This window comes from Balaenoptera physalus (assembly GCF_965194825.1).
Source record: "Balaenoptera physalus genome assembly, chromosome: 15".
NCBI lineage: Eukaryota > Metazoa > Chordata > Mammalia > Artiodactyla > Balaenopteridae > Balaenoptera > Balaenoptera physalus.
Window position 1 is genome coordinate 14529504 of NC_138894.1, and position 12802 is coordinate 14542305.

Consider the following 12802-nt stretch of genomic DNA (forward strand, 5'->3'; position numbering starts at 1 on the left):
TGAATAAAATGACCATAAAACATCTGTGTACTATAGGTTTTTGTGTGAACTTAAATCTTCATTTCTCTGGGACATGGGCTTAAGAGTGCAATTCCTGGGTCATATGCAGGTTCATTTTTCGTTTTAAAAAGAACTGCCAAACTATTTTCCAGAGTGGCTGTTGCCATTTTGTTTCCATTGCAGTGTATGAGTGATCCAGTTTCTCCACATTTTTGCTAGCCTTTGATGTTATCACCATTTTTTCATTCTAGTCATTCTGAAAGGTATGAGGGTGATAGTCTGGTTTTAATTTGCATTTTTCTAATGGCTAACGATGTTGACTATCTTTTCTTGTGTTTGTTTGTCATCTGCATATCATCTTTGGTGAAAGGTCTGTCCATGTCTTTTGCCTATTTTCTAATTGCATGATTTCTTTTTTAAATGCTGAGTTTTGAGAGTTCTTAATGTCTTCTAGATATAAGTTCTTTGTCAGATAAATGATTTGCAAATACTTTCTCCCTGTCTGTAATTTCATTTTTCATTCTTTTAATAGGGTCTTTTGCAGAGCAAATATTTTTAATTTTGATGAGGTCCAAATGATCAATTTTTCCTTTTTTGAGTCATGCTTTTGGTGTTGAGTTTAATAACTCATTGCATAGTCCCAGGTGCCATAGAATTTCTCCAGTTTTGTTTTTTCCTAGAAGGTTAATATAAAGTTTTATGTTTTACATTTATGTCCATGATCTGTTTTGAGTTAATTTTTGTGTATGGTTTGAGGTCTAGGTTGAGGTTAATTTTTTGCCTATGGATGTCTAGTTGTCCAGCACTACTTATTGAAAAGGATATCTTTCCTCCATTGAACTGCTTTAGCTCCTTTGTCAAAAATGAATTGGGCATACTTGTGTGGGTCTATTTTTGGGTTTTCTATTTTGTTCCGTTTATCTATGTGTCTATTCCTCTACCGATACCATTTTTCTTGATTATTGTAGCTATAAGTCTCAACATGGGGAAGAGTGTTTACTCCTATTTCCACCATTAATATTGATTTAAAAATTTCTTATACTGTGTGTGTGTGTGCATGTGTGTTTTGAGTGGGGGCTGAAGGGGAAGGGATTCCTCCTTATGTTCACAAGGTGGAATATTTTTCTTCTAATTATTTTCCTCTTTGGATTATAACATCTGATTTGAAAAAAAGCTTTTAGAATTGTGCATAAAATAGAAGTAAATTAACCTAGTGTGATGCCTTTACCCAGAGGAAGTTGCATTGACTTTTTGCTCATTCTCTTAGCTTCTTGGAGGTCTTCTTCATGCCCATCAGCTCCCAGAGGAGCTTCTGGATAGTAGAGGTTATAGCAAACCTAACTTTTGTGTAAATGAAGTGAGTCTAGCCATGAACTTTCAAAACAAAGGCTGTAGTATTAGCTCTGAGATTATATAACACCAAATACACTATCTAGTGGGTGTGGTAGGTGATATAATTGAGAGAAGTGGGTTAGGGCAACAAAAGGAACCCAAGCACCATCTGAAGGGGGCATTTACCACTCTTATCGAGCATGCTGTTGAAACAGTCCTAGTATTGCCAGATTTTTAAAAAAGCCAGAAATTCAGATTTTTATGTGAAACTTCCCAGATTTTCATGTTGGGAACCAATTGGTATTTTAAAATTATTCTGTGTGGGCCAAATGAACTGGTCTGGGGCACTGATCTTTCCCAAGGGTGGCCAATTTTCAACCTTTGATATTTAGCTGGGTTGTCCGAGAGTGCTTTGTCATTATGGGTCCTGAAGGTAATGTGTGATTGGTCAAGCAGCTATGTGCTCAGTGTCTAGTCTGTTTCCAAAGAGCCTGACGGTGTGTAAAAACAGTTTATTTGTCCATGCCAATCTTGCAATCTTGTTTACACTATTCATTTACTTTGCAAATCTTTCATGTTTCAAACAGACAGAGCTGAGGGAAATGTCAGCCCCGCCTCTTTATAATGATCATTGAGTCTATCAAGCTATGTGCAGTTTGATTGCCTTGTATTGACTGAGAGCCAATGGTTGTGATGCCTCCCCTAGGTGTGGTGGGGATGACAGTGTGTGTGTGTGTGTGTGTGTGTGTGTGTGTGTGTGTGTGTCCGTGTCTGCACGTGCACTGTTGGGGGCAGAGGGGTGTAGAGGGCAATAGCTTGGTGTGGAAAACTTAAGTCTAAGGTAGCATCAGGAGATCTGTGAAGTCAAAACTAATTTTATAACAGTACCGACATTATTTGCTTTCTTTGCTCTCATTTTTTAAATGTGTCCAGTAGAGCTTTCCAGAAGCCACATGACATGTGATGATGTCATTGCTTTGATGGCTAATGAAACATGTATATGTATGCCTTTGTGTTTTAAAACTGTTTTAGGGAATTATCTGATGGTCCAGTGGTTAGGACTCCAAGCTCTCATTGCCGAGGGTGCAGGTTTGATCCCTGTACAGGGAACTAAAATCCCAAAAGCCACGTGGCCAAAACAAACAAAAAATCTTTTGCTTTAAACTAAACTTCTGGAGGCTGAACCAAGATGGTGGAGTAGAAGGACGTGCTCTCACTCCCTCTAGTGACAGCATCAGAATCGCAACTAGCTGCTGGACAATCATCGACAGGAAGACACTGGAACTCACCAAGAAAGATACCCCACATCCAAAGACAAAGGAGAAGCCACAATGAGACAGGAGAGGTGTAATCACAGCAAAATCTAATCCCATAACTGCTGGGTGGGTGACTCACAGACTGGAGAACACTTACACCACAGAAGTCCACCCACTGGAGTGAAGGTTCTGAGCCCCACGTCAGGCTTCCAAACCTGGGGGTCCAGCAATGGGAGGAGGAATTCCTAGAGAATCAAACTTTGAAGGCTAGTGGGATTTGATTGCAGGACTTCGACAGGACTGGGGGAAACAGAGACTCCACTCTTGGAGGGCACACACAAAGTACTGTGTGCATTGGGACCTGGGGAAGGAGCAGTGACCCCAGGGGAGACTGAACCAGACCTACCTGCTAGTGTTGCAAGGCCTCCTGCAGAGGTGGGGGGTGGCTGTGGCTCACCTTGGGGACAAGGACACTGGCAGCAGAAGTTCTGGGAAGTACTCCTTGGCGTGAGCCCTCCCAGAGTCTGCCATTAGCCCCATCAAAGAGCCCAGGTAGGCTCAAGTGTTGGGTTGCCTCAGGCCAAACAACCAACAGGGAGGGAACCCAGCCCCACCCATCAACAGTCAAGCGGATTAAAGTTTTACTGAGCTCTGCCCAGCAGAGCAACGCCCAGCTATACCCACCACCAGTCTCTCTCATCAGGAAACCTGCACAAGCCTCTTAGATAGCCTCATCCACCAGAGGGCAGACAGCAGAAGCAAGAAGAACTACAATCCTGCAGCCTGCGGAACAAAAACCACATTCAAAGAAAGATAGACAAGATGAAAAGGCAGAGGGCTATGTACCAGATGAAGAAACAAGATAAAACCCCAGAAAAACAACTAAATGAAGCAGAGATAGGCAACCTTCCAGAAAAAGCACTCAGAATAATGATAGTGAAGATGATCCAGGACCTCGGAAAAAGAATGGAGGCAAAGATCGAGAAGATGCAAGAAATGTTTAACAAAGACCTAGAAGAATTAAAGAATAAACAAACAGAGATGAACAATACACTAATTGAAATGAAAAATACACTAGAAGGAATCAATAGCAGAATAACTGAGGCAGAAGAACGGATAAGTGACCTGGAAGACAGAATGGTGGAATTCACTGCTGCAGAACAGAATAAAGAAAAAAGAATGAAAAGAAATGAAGATAGCCTAAGAGACCTCTGGGACAACATTAGACGCAACAACATTCCCATTATAGGGGTCCCAGAAGGAGAAGAGAGAGAGAAAGGACCAGAGAAAATATTTGCAGAGATTATAGTCGAACATTTCCCTAACATGGGAAAGGAAATAGCCACCCAAGTCCAGGAAGTGCAGCAAGTCCCATACAGGATAAACCCAAGGAGAAACACACTGAGACACATAGTAGTCAAATTGGCAAAAATTAAAGACAAAGAAAAATTATTGAAAGCAGCAAGAGAAGAATGACAAATAGCATACAAGGGAACTCCCATAAGGTTAACAGCTGATTTCTCGGCAGAAACTCTACAAGCCAGAAGGGAGTGGCATGATATACTTAAAGTGATGAAAGGGAAGAACCTACAACCAAGATTACTCTACCCAGCAAGGATCTCATTCAGATTCGATGGAGATATCAAAAGCTTTACAGACAAGCAAAAGCTAAGAGAATTCAGCACCACCAAACCAGCTCTACAACAAATGCTAAAGGAACTTCTCAAAGTGGGAAACACAAGAGAAGAAAAGCACCTACAAAAACAAACCCAAAACAATTAAGAAAATGGTCATAGGAACAGACACATCAATAATTACCTTAAACGTCACTGGATTAAATGCTCCTACCAAAAGACACAGGCTTGCTGAATGGATACAAAAACAAGACCCATCTATATCATGTCTACAAGAGACACACTTGAGACCTAGGGACACATACAGACTGAAAGTGAGGGGATGGAAAAAGATATTCCATGCAAATGGAAATCAAAAGAAAGCTGGAGTAGCAATACTCATATCACATAAAATGGACTTGAAAATAAAGACTGTTACAAGAGACAAGGAAGGACACTACATAATGATCCAGGGATCAATCCAAGAAGAAGATATAACAATTATAAATATATATGCACCCAACATAGGAGCACCTCAATACATAAGGCAACTGCTAACAGCTGTATAAGAGGAAATCGACAGTAACACAGTATTAGTGGGGGGACTTTAACACCTCAATTACACCAATGGACAGATCATCCAAAATGAAAATAAATAAGGAAACAGAAGCTTTAAATGACACAATAGACCAGATAGATTTAATTGATATTTATAGGACATTCCATCCAAAAGCAGCAGATTACACTTTCTTCTCAAGTGCACACAGAACATTCTCCAGGATAGATCACATCTTGGGTCACATATCAAGCCTCAGTAAATTTAAGAAAATTGAAATCATATCAAGCATCTTTTCTGACCACAACACTATGAGATTAAAAATGAATTACGGGAAAAAAACGTAAAAAACACAAACACATGGAGGCGAAACAATACGTTACTAAATAACGAAGAGATCATTGAAGAAATTAAAGAGGATATCAAAAAATACCTAGAGACAAATGACAATGAAAACACGATGATCCAAAACCTATGGGATGCAGCAAAAGTAGGTCTAAAAGGGAAGTTTATAGCTATACAAGCCTACCTCAAGAAACAAGAAAACTCTCAAATAAACAATCTAACCTTACACCTACAGGAACTAGAGAAAGAAGAACAAACAAAACCCAAGGTTAGCAGAAGGAAGAAAATCAAAAAGATCAGAGCAGAAATAAATGAAATAGAAACAAGAAAACAATAGCAAAGATCAATAAAACTGAAAGCTGGTTCTTTGAGAAGATAAACAAAATTGATAAACCATTAGCAAGACTTATTAAGAAAAAGAGGGAGAGGACTCAAATCAATAAAATTAGAAATGAAAAAGGAGAAGTTACACAGACACCACAGAAATACAAAGCATCCTAAGAGACTACTACCAGCAACTCTATGCCAATAAAATGGACAACCTGGAAGAAATGGACAAATTCTTAGAAAGGTATAACCTTCCAAGACTGAAACAGGAAGAAATAGAACATATGAACAGACCAATCACAAGTAATGAAATTGAAACTGTGATTAAAAATCTTCCAACAAACAAAAGTCCAGGACCAGATGGTTTCACAGGTGAATTCTATCAAACATTTAGAGAAGGGCTAACACCCATCCTTCTCAAACTCTTCCAAAGAATTGCGGAGGAAGGAACACTCCCAAACTCATTCTATGAGGCCACCATCACCCTGATACCAAAACCAGACAAAGATACAGCAAAAAAAGAAAATTACAGACCAATATCACTGATGAATATAGATGCAAAAATCCTCAACAAAATACTAGCAAACAGAATCCAACAACACATTAAAAGGATCATACACCATGATCAAGTGGAATTTATCCGAGGGATGCAAGGATTCTTCAATACACGCAAATCAATCAATGTGATACACCACATTAACAAATTAAGGAATAAAAACCATATGATCATCTCAATAGATGCAGAAAAAGCTTTTGACAAAATTCAACACCCATTTATGATAAAAACTCTCCAGAAAATGGGCATAGATGGAACCTACCTCAACATAATAAAGGCCATATATGACAAACCCACAGCAAACATCATTGTCAGTGGTGAAAAACTGAAAGTATTTCCTCTAAGATCAGGAATGAGACAAGGATGTCCACTCTCACCACTATTATTCAACATAATTTTGGAAGTTCTAGCCATGGCAATCAGAGAAGAAAAAGAAACAAAAGGAATACAAATTGGAAAAGAAGAAGTAAAACTGTCACTGTTTGCAGATGACATGATACTATACATAGAGAATCCTAAAGATGCCACCAGAAAACTACTAGAGCTAATCAATGAATTTGGTAAAGTAGCAGGATGCAAAATTAATGCACAGAAATCTGTTGCATTCCTATACTCTAATGATGAAAAATCTGAAAGAGAAATTAAGGAAACACTCCCATTTACCACTTCAACAAAAAGAATAAAATACCTAGGAATAAACCTACCTAGGGAGACAAAAGACCTGTATGCAGAAAACTATCAAGACACTGATGAAAGAAATGAAAGATGATGCCAACAGATGGAGAGATATACCATGTTCTTGGATTGGAAGAATCAATATTGTGAAAATGACTATACTACCCAAAGCAATCTACAGATTCAATGCAATCCTTATCGAATTACCAGTAGCATTTTTTACAGAACTAGAACAAAAAATCTTAAAATTTGTATGGAGACACAAAAGACCCCAAATAGCCAAAGCAGTCTTGAGGGAAAAAAAACAGAGCTGGAGGAATCAGACTCCCTGACTTCAGACTATACTACAAAGCTACAGTAATCAAGACAATATGGTACTGGCACAAAAACAGAAACATAGATCAATGGAACAAGACAGAAAGCCCAGAGGTAAACCCACGCACCTATGGTCAACTAATGTATGACAAAGGAGGCAAGGATATACAATGGAGAAAAGACAGTCTCTTCAATAAGTGGTGCTGGGAAAACTGGACAGCTACATGTAAAAGAATGAAATTAGAACACTCCCTAACACCATACACAAAAATAAACTGAAAATGGATTAGAGACCTAAATGTAAGACCGGACACTATAAAACTCTCAGAGAAAAACATAGGAAGAACACTCTTTGACATAAATCACAGCAAGATCTTTTTTGATCCACCTCCTAGAGTAATGGAAATAAAAACAAAAATAAACAAATGGGACCTAATTAAACTTCAAAGCTTTTGCACAGCAAAGCAAAGCATAAAGAAGACGAAAGGTCAACCCTCAGAATGGGAGAAAATATTTGCAAACGAATCAATGGACAAAGGATTAATCTCCAAAATATATAAACAGCTCATGCAGCTCAATATTAAAAAAACAAACAACCCAATCCAAGAATGGGCAGAAGACCTAAATAGACATTTCTCCAAAGAAGACATAGATATGGCCAAGAAGCACATGAAAAGCTGCTCAACATCACTAATTATTAGATAAATGCAAATCAAAACCACAATGAGGTGTCACCTCACACCAGTTAGAATGGGCATCATCAGAAAATCTACAAACAACAAATGCTGGAGAGGGTGTGGAGAAAAGGGAACCCTCTTGCACTGTCGGTGGGAATGTAAACTGATACAGCCACTATGGAGAACAGTATGGAGGTTCCTTAAAAACTAAAAATAGAACTACCATATGATCCAGCAATCTCACTACTGGGCATATACCCAGAGAAAACCACTATTCAAAAAGACACATGCACCCCAATGTTCATTGCAGCATTATTTACAATAGCCAGGTCATGGAAGCAGCCTATATGCCCATCGACAGACGAATGGTTAAAGAAGATGTTGTACATATATACAATGGAATGTTACTCAGCCATAAAAAGGAAAGAAATTGGGTCATTTGTTGAGACGTGGATGGATCTAGAGACTGTCATACAGAGTGAAGTAAGTCAGAAAGAGAAAAACAAATATCGTATATTAACGCATATATGTGGAACCTAGAAAAATGGTACAGATGAACCAGTTTGCAGGGCAGAAATAGAGACACAGGTGTAGAGAACAAACGTATGGACACCAAGGGGGGAAAGCCACGGGGGGGTGGTGGTGGTGGTGTGATGAATTGGGCGATTGGGATTGACATGTATACACTGATGTGTATAAAATTGATGACTAATAAGAACCTGCTATATAAAAAAATAAATAAAATAAAATTCAAAAAAAACAAAAAACAAACAAAAAAACTTCTTTGGGTTCCTCACTAATTTGTAAAAGTAAAAAGGGATCCTGAGATCGAAGAGTTTGAGAATTGCTGGTTAGTGTGATGGTTGTCAACCTGGGCTGTACATTAAGGTCATCTGGGGAGTTTTAAATTAGTACTGATGCCTGAACCTCACCCCAAACCAATTGTCCCAGAATCTCTGTGGATGAGAGGTCATTGTCACCATCACCACTATTGTCATTACAAGCATTGTCATCATCATCATCACCATCATCCTCATCAGAACTCCACCTGTGGATGGTCCACCACGGCTCAGGCCCTGTGCTGTGTGCTGTACCTCTGATTCTTACAGCTGCCCAGAGAGGCCAGTTTGATCTTACTTTACCACAGGAGAATCTGGATCAGAAAGGCTAAGGTGAACAAGTTCACAAAGCTGGAAGAGATGGAGCCGGGATTCCAAACAAGTTTTCTCTGCTGTATCAGTGTTCCCCGTCTTTGCACTATCTAAAAACCTCTTTCATTATGCTCTCACCCCTCCAACCTCACAGTGGATTTTGATACCTTTTATAAACAAACTAGATCTACTAAGCAAGAATTGGTTTATGTTTTAAACCATATGTTAAAACCATGCAGTGGACAATCTGGACATCTCCTCCAACCAAAATCATCATATTACAGCACAGAGTTGAGGCAATTCCACCTAAAAGCAGAGAGACCCAACCCCTAGGTTAACTGAGAAGGACTAAACATGGTTAAATGTGCAATTTTTCCTGACATTTTGGAAAAGTCTCCCCCGCCTCATAGTTCTTACCTTGGTGGATCTCATACTGGGCATAACTCATGGGTAGATGAGGGAAGGAATAAGAAACCTTACTTGTTTTTTTTTTTTTTTGCTGTTCTTTTCACGTGAGAATGGTGTGGAGATGGGTATGGAATGGCAATTGTATGGGAGAGCAGACAGAGGCTATGCAATGAATGCACTGAACTGTCTAAGGACCCAGAAGTCAGCTTAACTTTTCAAATTTCCAGGGAAGGAGTTCCGAGCATCGAATACCCTGTGTATGCCCAAAGCTTTGTCTTGCAAACAGACTTTTGAGAACAACTTATTTCATTTGTTGTCAGCAAACTGACTTTATGGATGCCTGAGGATGGGGGAGGGGAGAAAGATGGGTGCTGTGGGTTTTCTGTGCTGCTGGGGCAGTGAGCCTTCTCCTCTCCTGGGGAAGGAGAGCATGAAGATGAAAGCCACACAGATGAGGTCTGTGAGACATGTTCACCTGCCGGATACGGAGATGCAGCAGTCCCCGTGGGGTCCTCATTGTTCTGCCTTTATTCTGCTTTTGTTTATTCTAACATTAATGACAGAAACTGACTATGATCCCAGAAGATCTATTCCCTCCCCTCTTGGGCTAGTTAAACCCCAAGTCTTTAGATCTCAGTGCAAGAATCACTTGCTCAGAGAAGCCCCCCTGGTTCCTGGACTAACAGCCCTATGATAAGCTCTTGAGTGCCGGGCCCCTTTGTTTCATGGCCCCTGTCCTAGGAGTTGTTTTACATTTGCGTGGGTGAAACTTTGATGGACATTTATAGCTCCCACTGGACTACAGTTCTTTCATGGGAAGGCATGCGATCTGCATTTGCTCACCACGGTGATTCCCAGCATCTAGCACAATGTCTCCTGCACATAAGTCCTTCAAAATGGTATGAAATGAATGAACATGAGAATGAACAAATTAGTAGCACTGAAAAAACAACTCCAGGTTTTTTTTCAAGTGTTGAATTCCTCCTTGAAGCTATTGTTCTCCATGTTCAGGGTCCTTTTTTTTCTTTATTGTGGTAGGATGCTGATTGTGGTCTGTATTTGAGGTTAGACTAAACACCGTTAGTGCAGATTTCTGGGGCCCAACCACCCCAAATGGCTTTCAGCTGTTTTATACACTGTATTGCATTTTCCAATAAAATATACTAGAAAGAGGTGATGTTTCTCAAAGTATGGTCTGAAGCCACCTGCACCAGAATAACTTGGGGAAGCTCTGTAAAAATACATATTTCTGGGCTTAACCCTGGACCTGCTAAATCAGAATCTTGGGGCATAAGGACCTGAGAATTTGTATTTATTGTTATTGTTATTATTGTCTCTCTCTTTTAAAAAAAGTTGGATAGGTACTACTGCCATTTGATCCAAAACCCCAAAGTATAAAAAGACATACAGATTTTAATGAAAAATTTAATAATTAAAAAAATATTTTATTTTAGACTAGTTTTAGGTTTATAGAAAAGTTGTGAAGATAGTACTGAGAATACCCATTTACTTCACATTCAGTTTCCTCTATTGTTCACATTTTATTAGTAGGGTATATTTGCCATAATGGATGAACCAATGTTGATATATTATTATTAACTAAAGTAACACATATGATGAAACAAAATTAATTTTAAGGCAGGATGAGAAAATTTTTTTTCTTTTTTTTTTTTTGATTGGAGTAGAGTTGATTTACAATGTTGTGTTAGTTTCTGCTGCACAGCAAGGTGAGTCAGTTATACATATACATATATTCACTCTTTTTTAGATGCCATTCCCATATAGGTCATTACAGAGTATTGAGTAGAGTTCCCTGTGCTATACAGTAGGTCCTTATTAGTTGTCTATTTTATATATAGTAGTGTGTATATGTCATTCCCAATCTCCCAGTTTATCCCTCCCCTCCCCTTTCCCCCTTGGTAACCATAAGTTTGTTTTCTACATCTGTGAGTCTATTTCTGTTTTGTAAATAGGTTCACTTGCACCGCTTTTTTTTTTTTCAGATTCCACATATAAATGATATCATATGATATTTGTCTTTCTCTGTCTGACTTACTTCACTCAGTCAGGAGAGAAACACTTAACATAAAATATTCTCTGCTGTTTGAGCCACTTCCTCCTTCCCTTTAGTGTGTCTGCATTATTCATTAACTAGATCCTTTTAGAACACACAGGAATGCCTACGCGTCCCCCCCAAAAAAGACAATTTTCTCCTGGCGCCAGCAAAGTAACTCCTTAGGAGATAACATTCCTTTCTCAATCCTGTAAGCAATCACGATGACCCACTACTCTCCTTGTTGGACTATGTAAACTGTCAATATGTTACTTTGATGTATAATCCTTTGCCTCAAAAACTTACATAACTGTCCTTTGTGACCTCTAATGGGTGGAACAGTCCTCAGAGCTTTCTGAAAGACTTTCTCCTGGGTGATAATCCTCAGGTTGGCTTGAATAAAAATTTCCATTTCTTTCTTAGATGGACTATTCATTAATTTTTTCATCAACACTCTGTTTAGATTTTGTTAGTTTTTACCTAAGTTCCTTTATTGTTCCAGGATCCCATCCACAATACAGTTCATCATCATATCTCCGTAGGCTCCTCTTGATGGTGACAGGTTCTCAGATTTTCTTGTTTTAATGACTTTGTTTTGAGGTATTTTGTAGATTTCCCCTCAGTTGGGGTTTGCTTCATATTTTTTTATATGATTAAACTGGGTTCTAGGTTTTGGGGAGGTGAAGTGTCATTCTCATGACATCATATCGAAGGTACATATGATCAATATGATGTCTCAATGTTCAGATGACCCTTGATCGGCTGACTGAGGAAGTGTTTGTCAGATTTCTCCACTATAATATTACTCTTTTCCCCCCTCTTTCAACACTGTGGTCTTTGGAAGGGAGTCAATCTGGGCAACCCACACCCGAGGGGTGGGGAGTTATGCCCTACCTCTTTGGGGGAGGAAGTATCTACTTAAATTATTTGGAATTCTTCTGCAGGGTGATTTGTCTGTTCTCCCCCATTGATTTGTTTATTTATTTAATCATTTATTTATATCAGTATGGACTCATGGATATTTACTTCATGCTTTGGGTTATAACCTAATGCTCTATTATTTGTGTTGTTGCTCAAATTGTTCCACCTTTGACCCTTGGGAGCTCTTTCGGTTCTCTCCTGTGTCCTTTTGATATATCCATTACTGCCCCCCCGCCTTTTTTTGTCTTTTCTTTCTCTTTCCTCCTTCCTTACTTTCTGGCATTACAAGATGCTCTAGGCCCATCTTGTATATGTCTCCCCTCTGTCTGCTGTGTGCACGGGCCCCTCTTAAAGGACAAAGGCCACAGACTCCCCATGCTTCCAAAAGCTCACCTGTGAGTGAGTTTGGAGCGTAAGATGACTTTTTTCCAAGAGAAATAATGCCATACATATGATTGCCTTCTAAGTCTCACCCACAAAACCCCACTCAATTCTTTATTCATTCCCAGCTGCAGTATTGGCATTTCACTTATCCACAATCCCACTGATGACTGTTTCTCTAAAAAAAAATCCAAATTGCACTTGCAGTTCTAAGATTGTCCTTTAACAGAGACTGA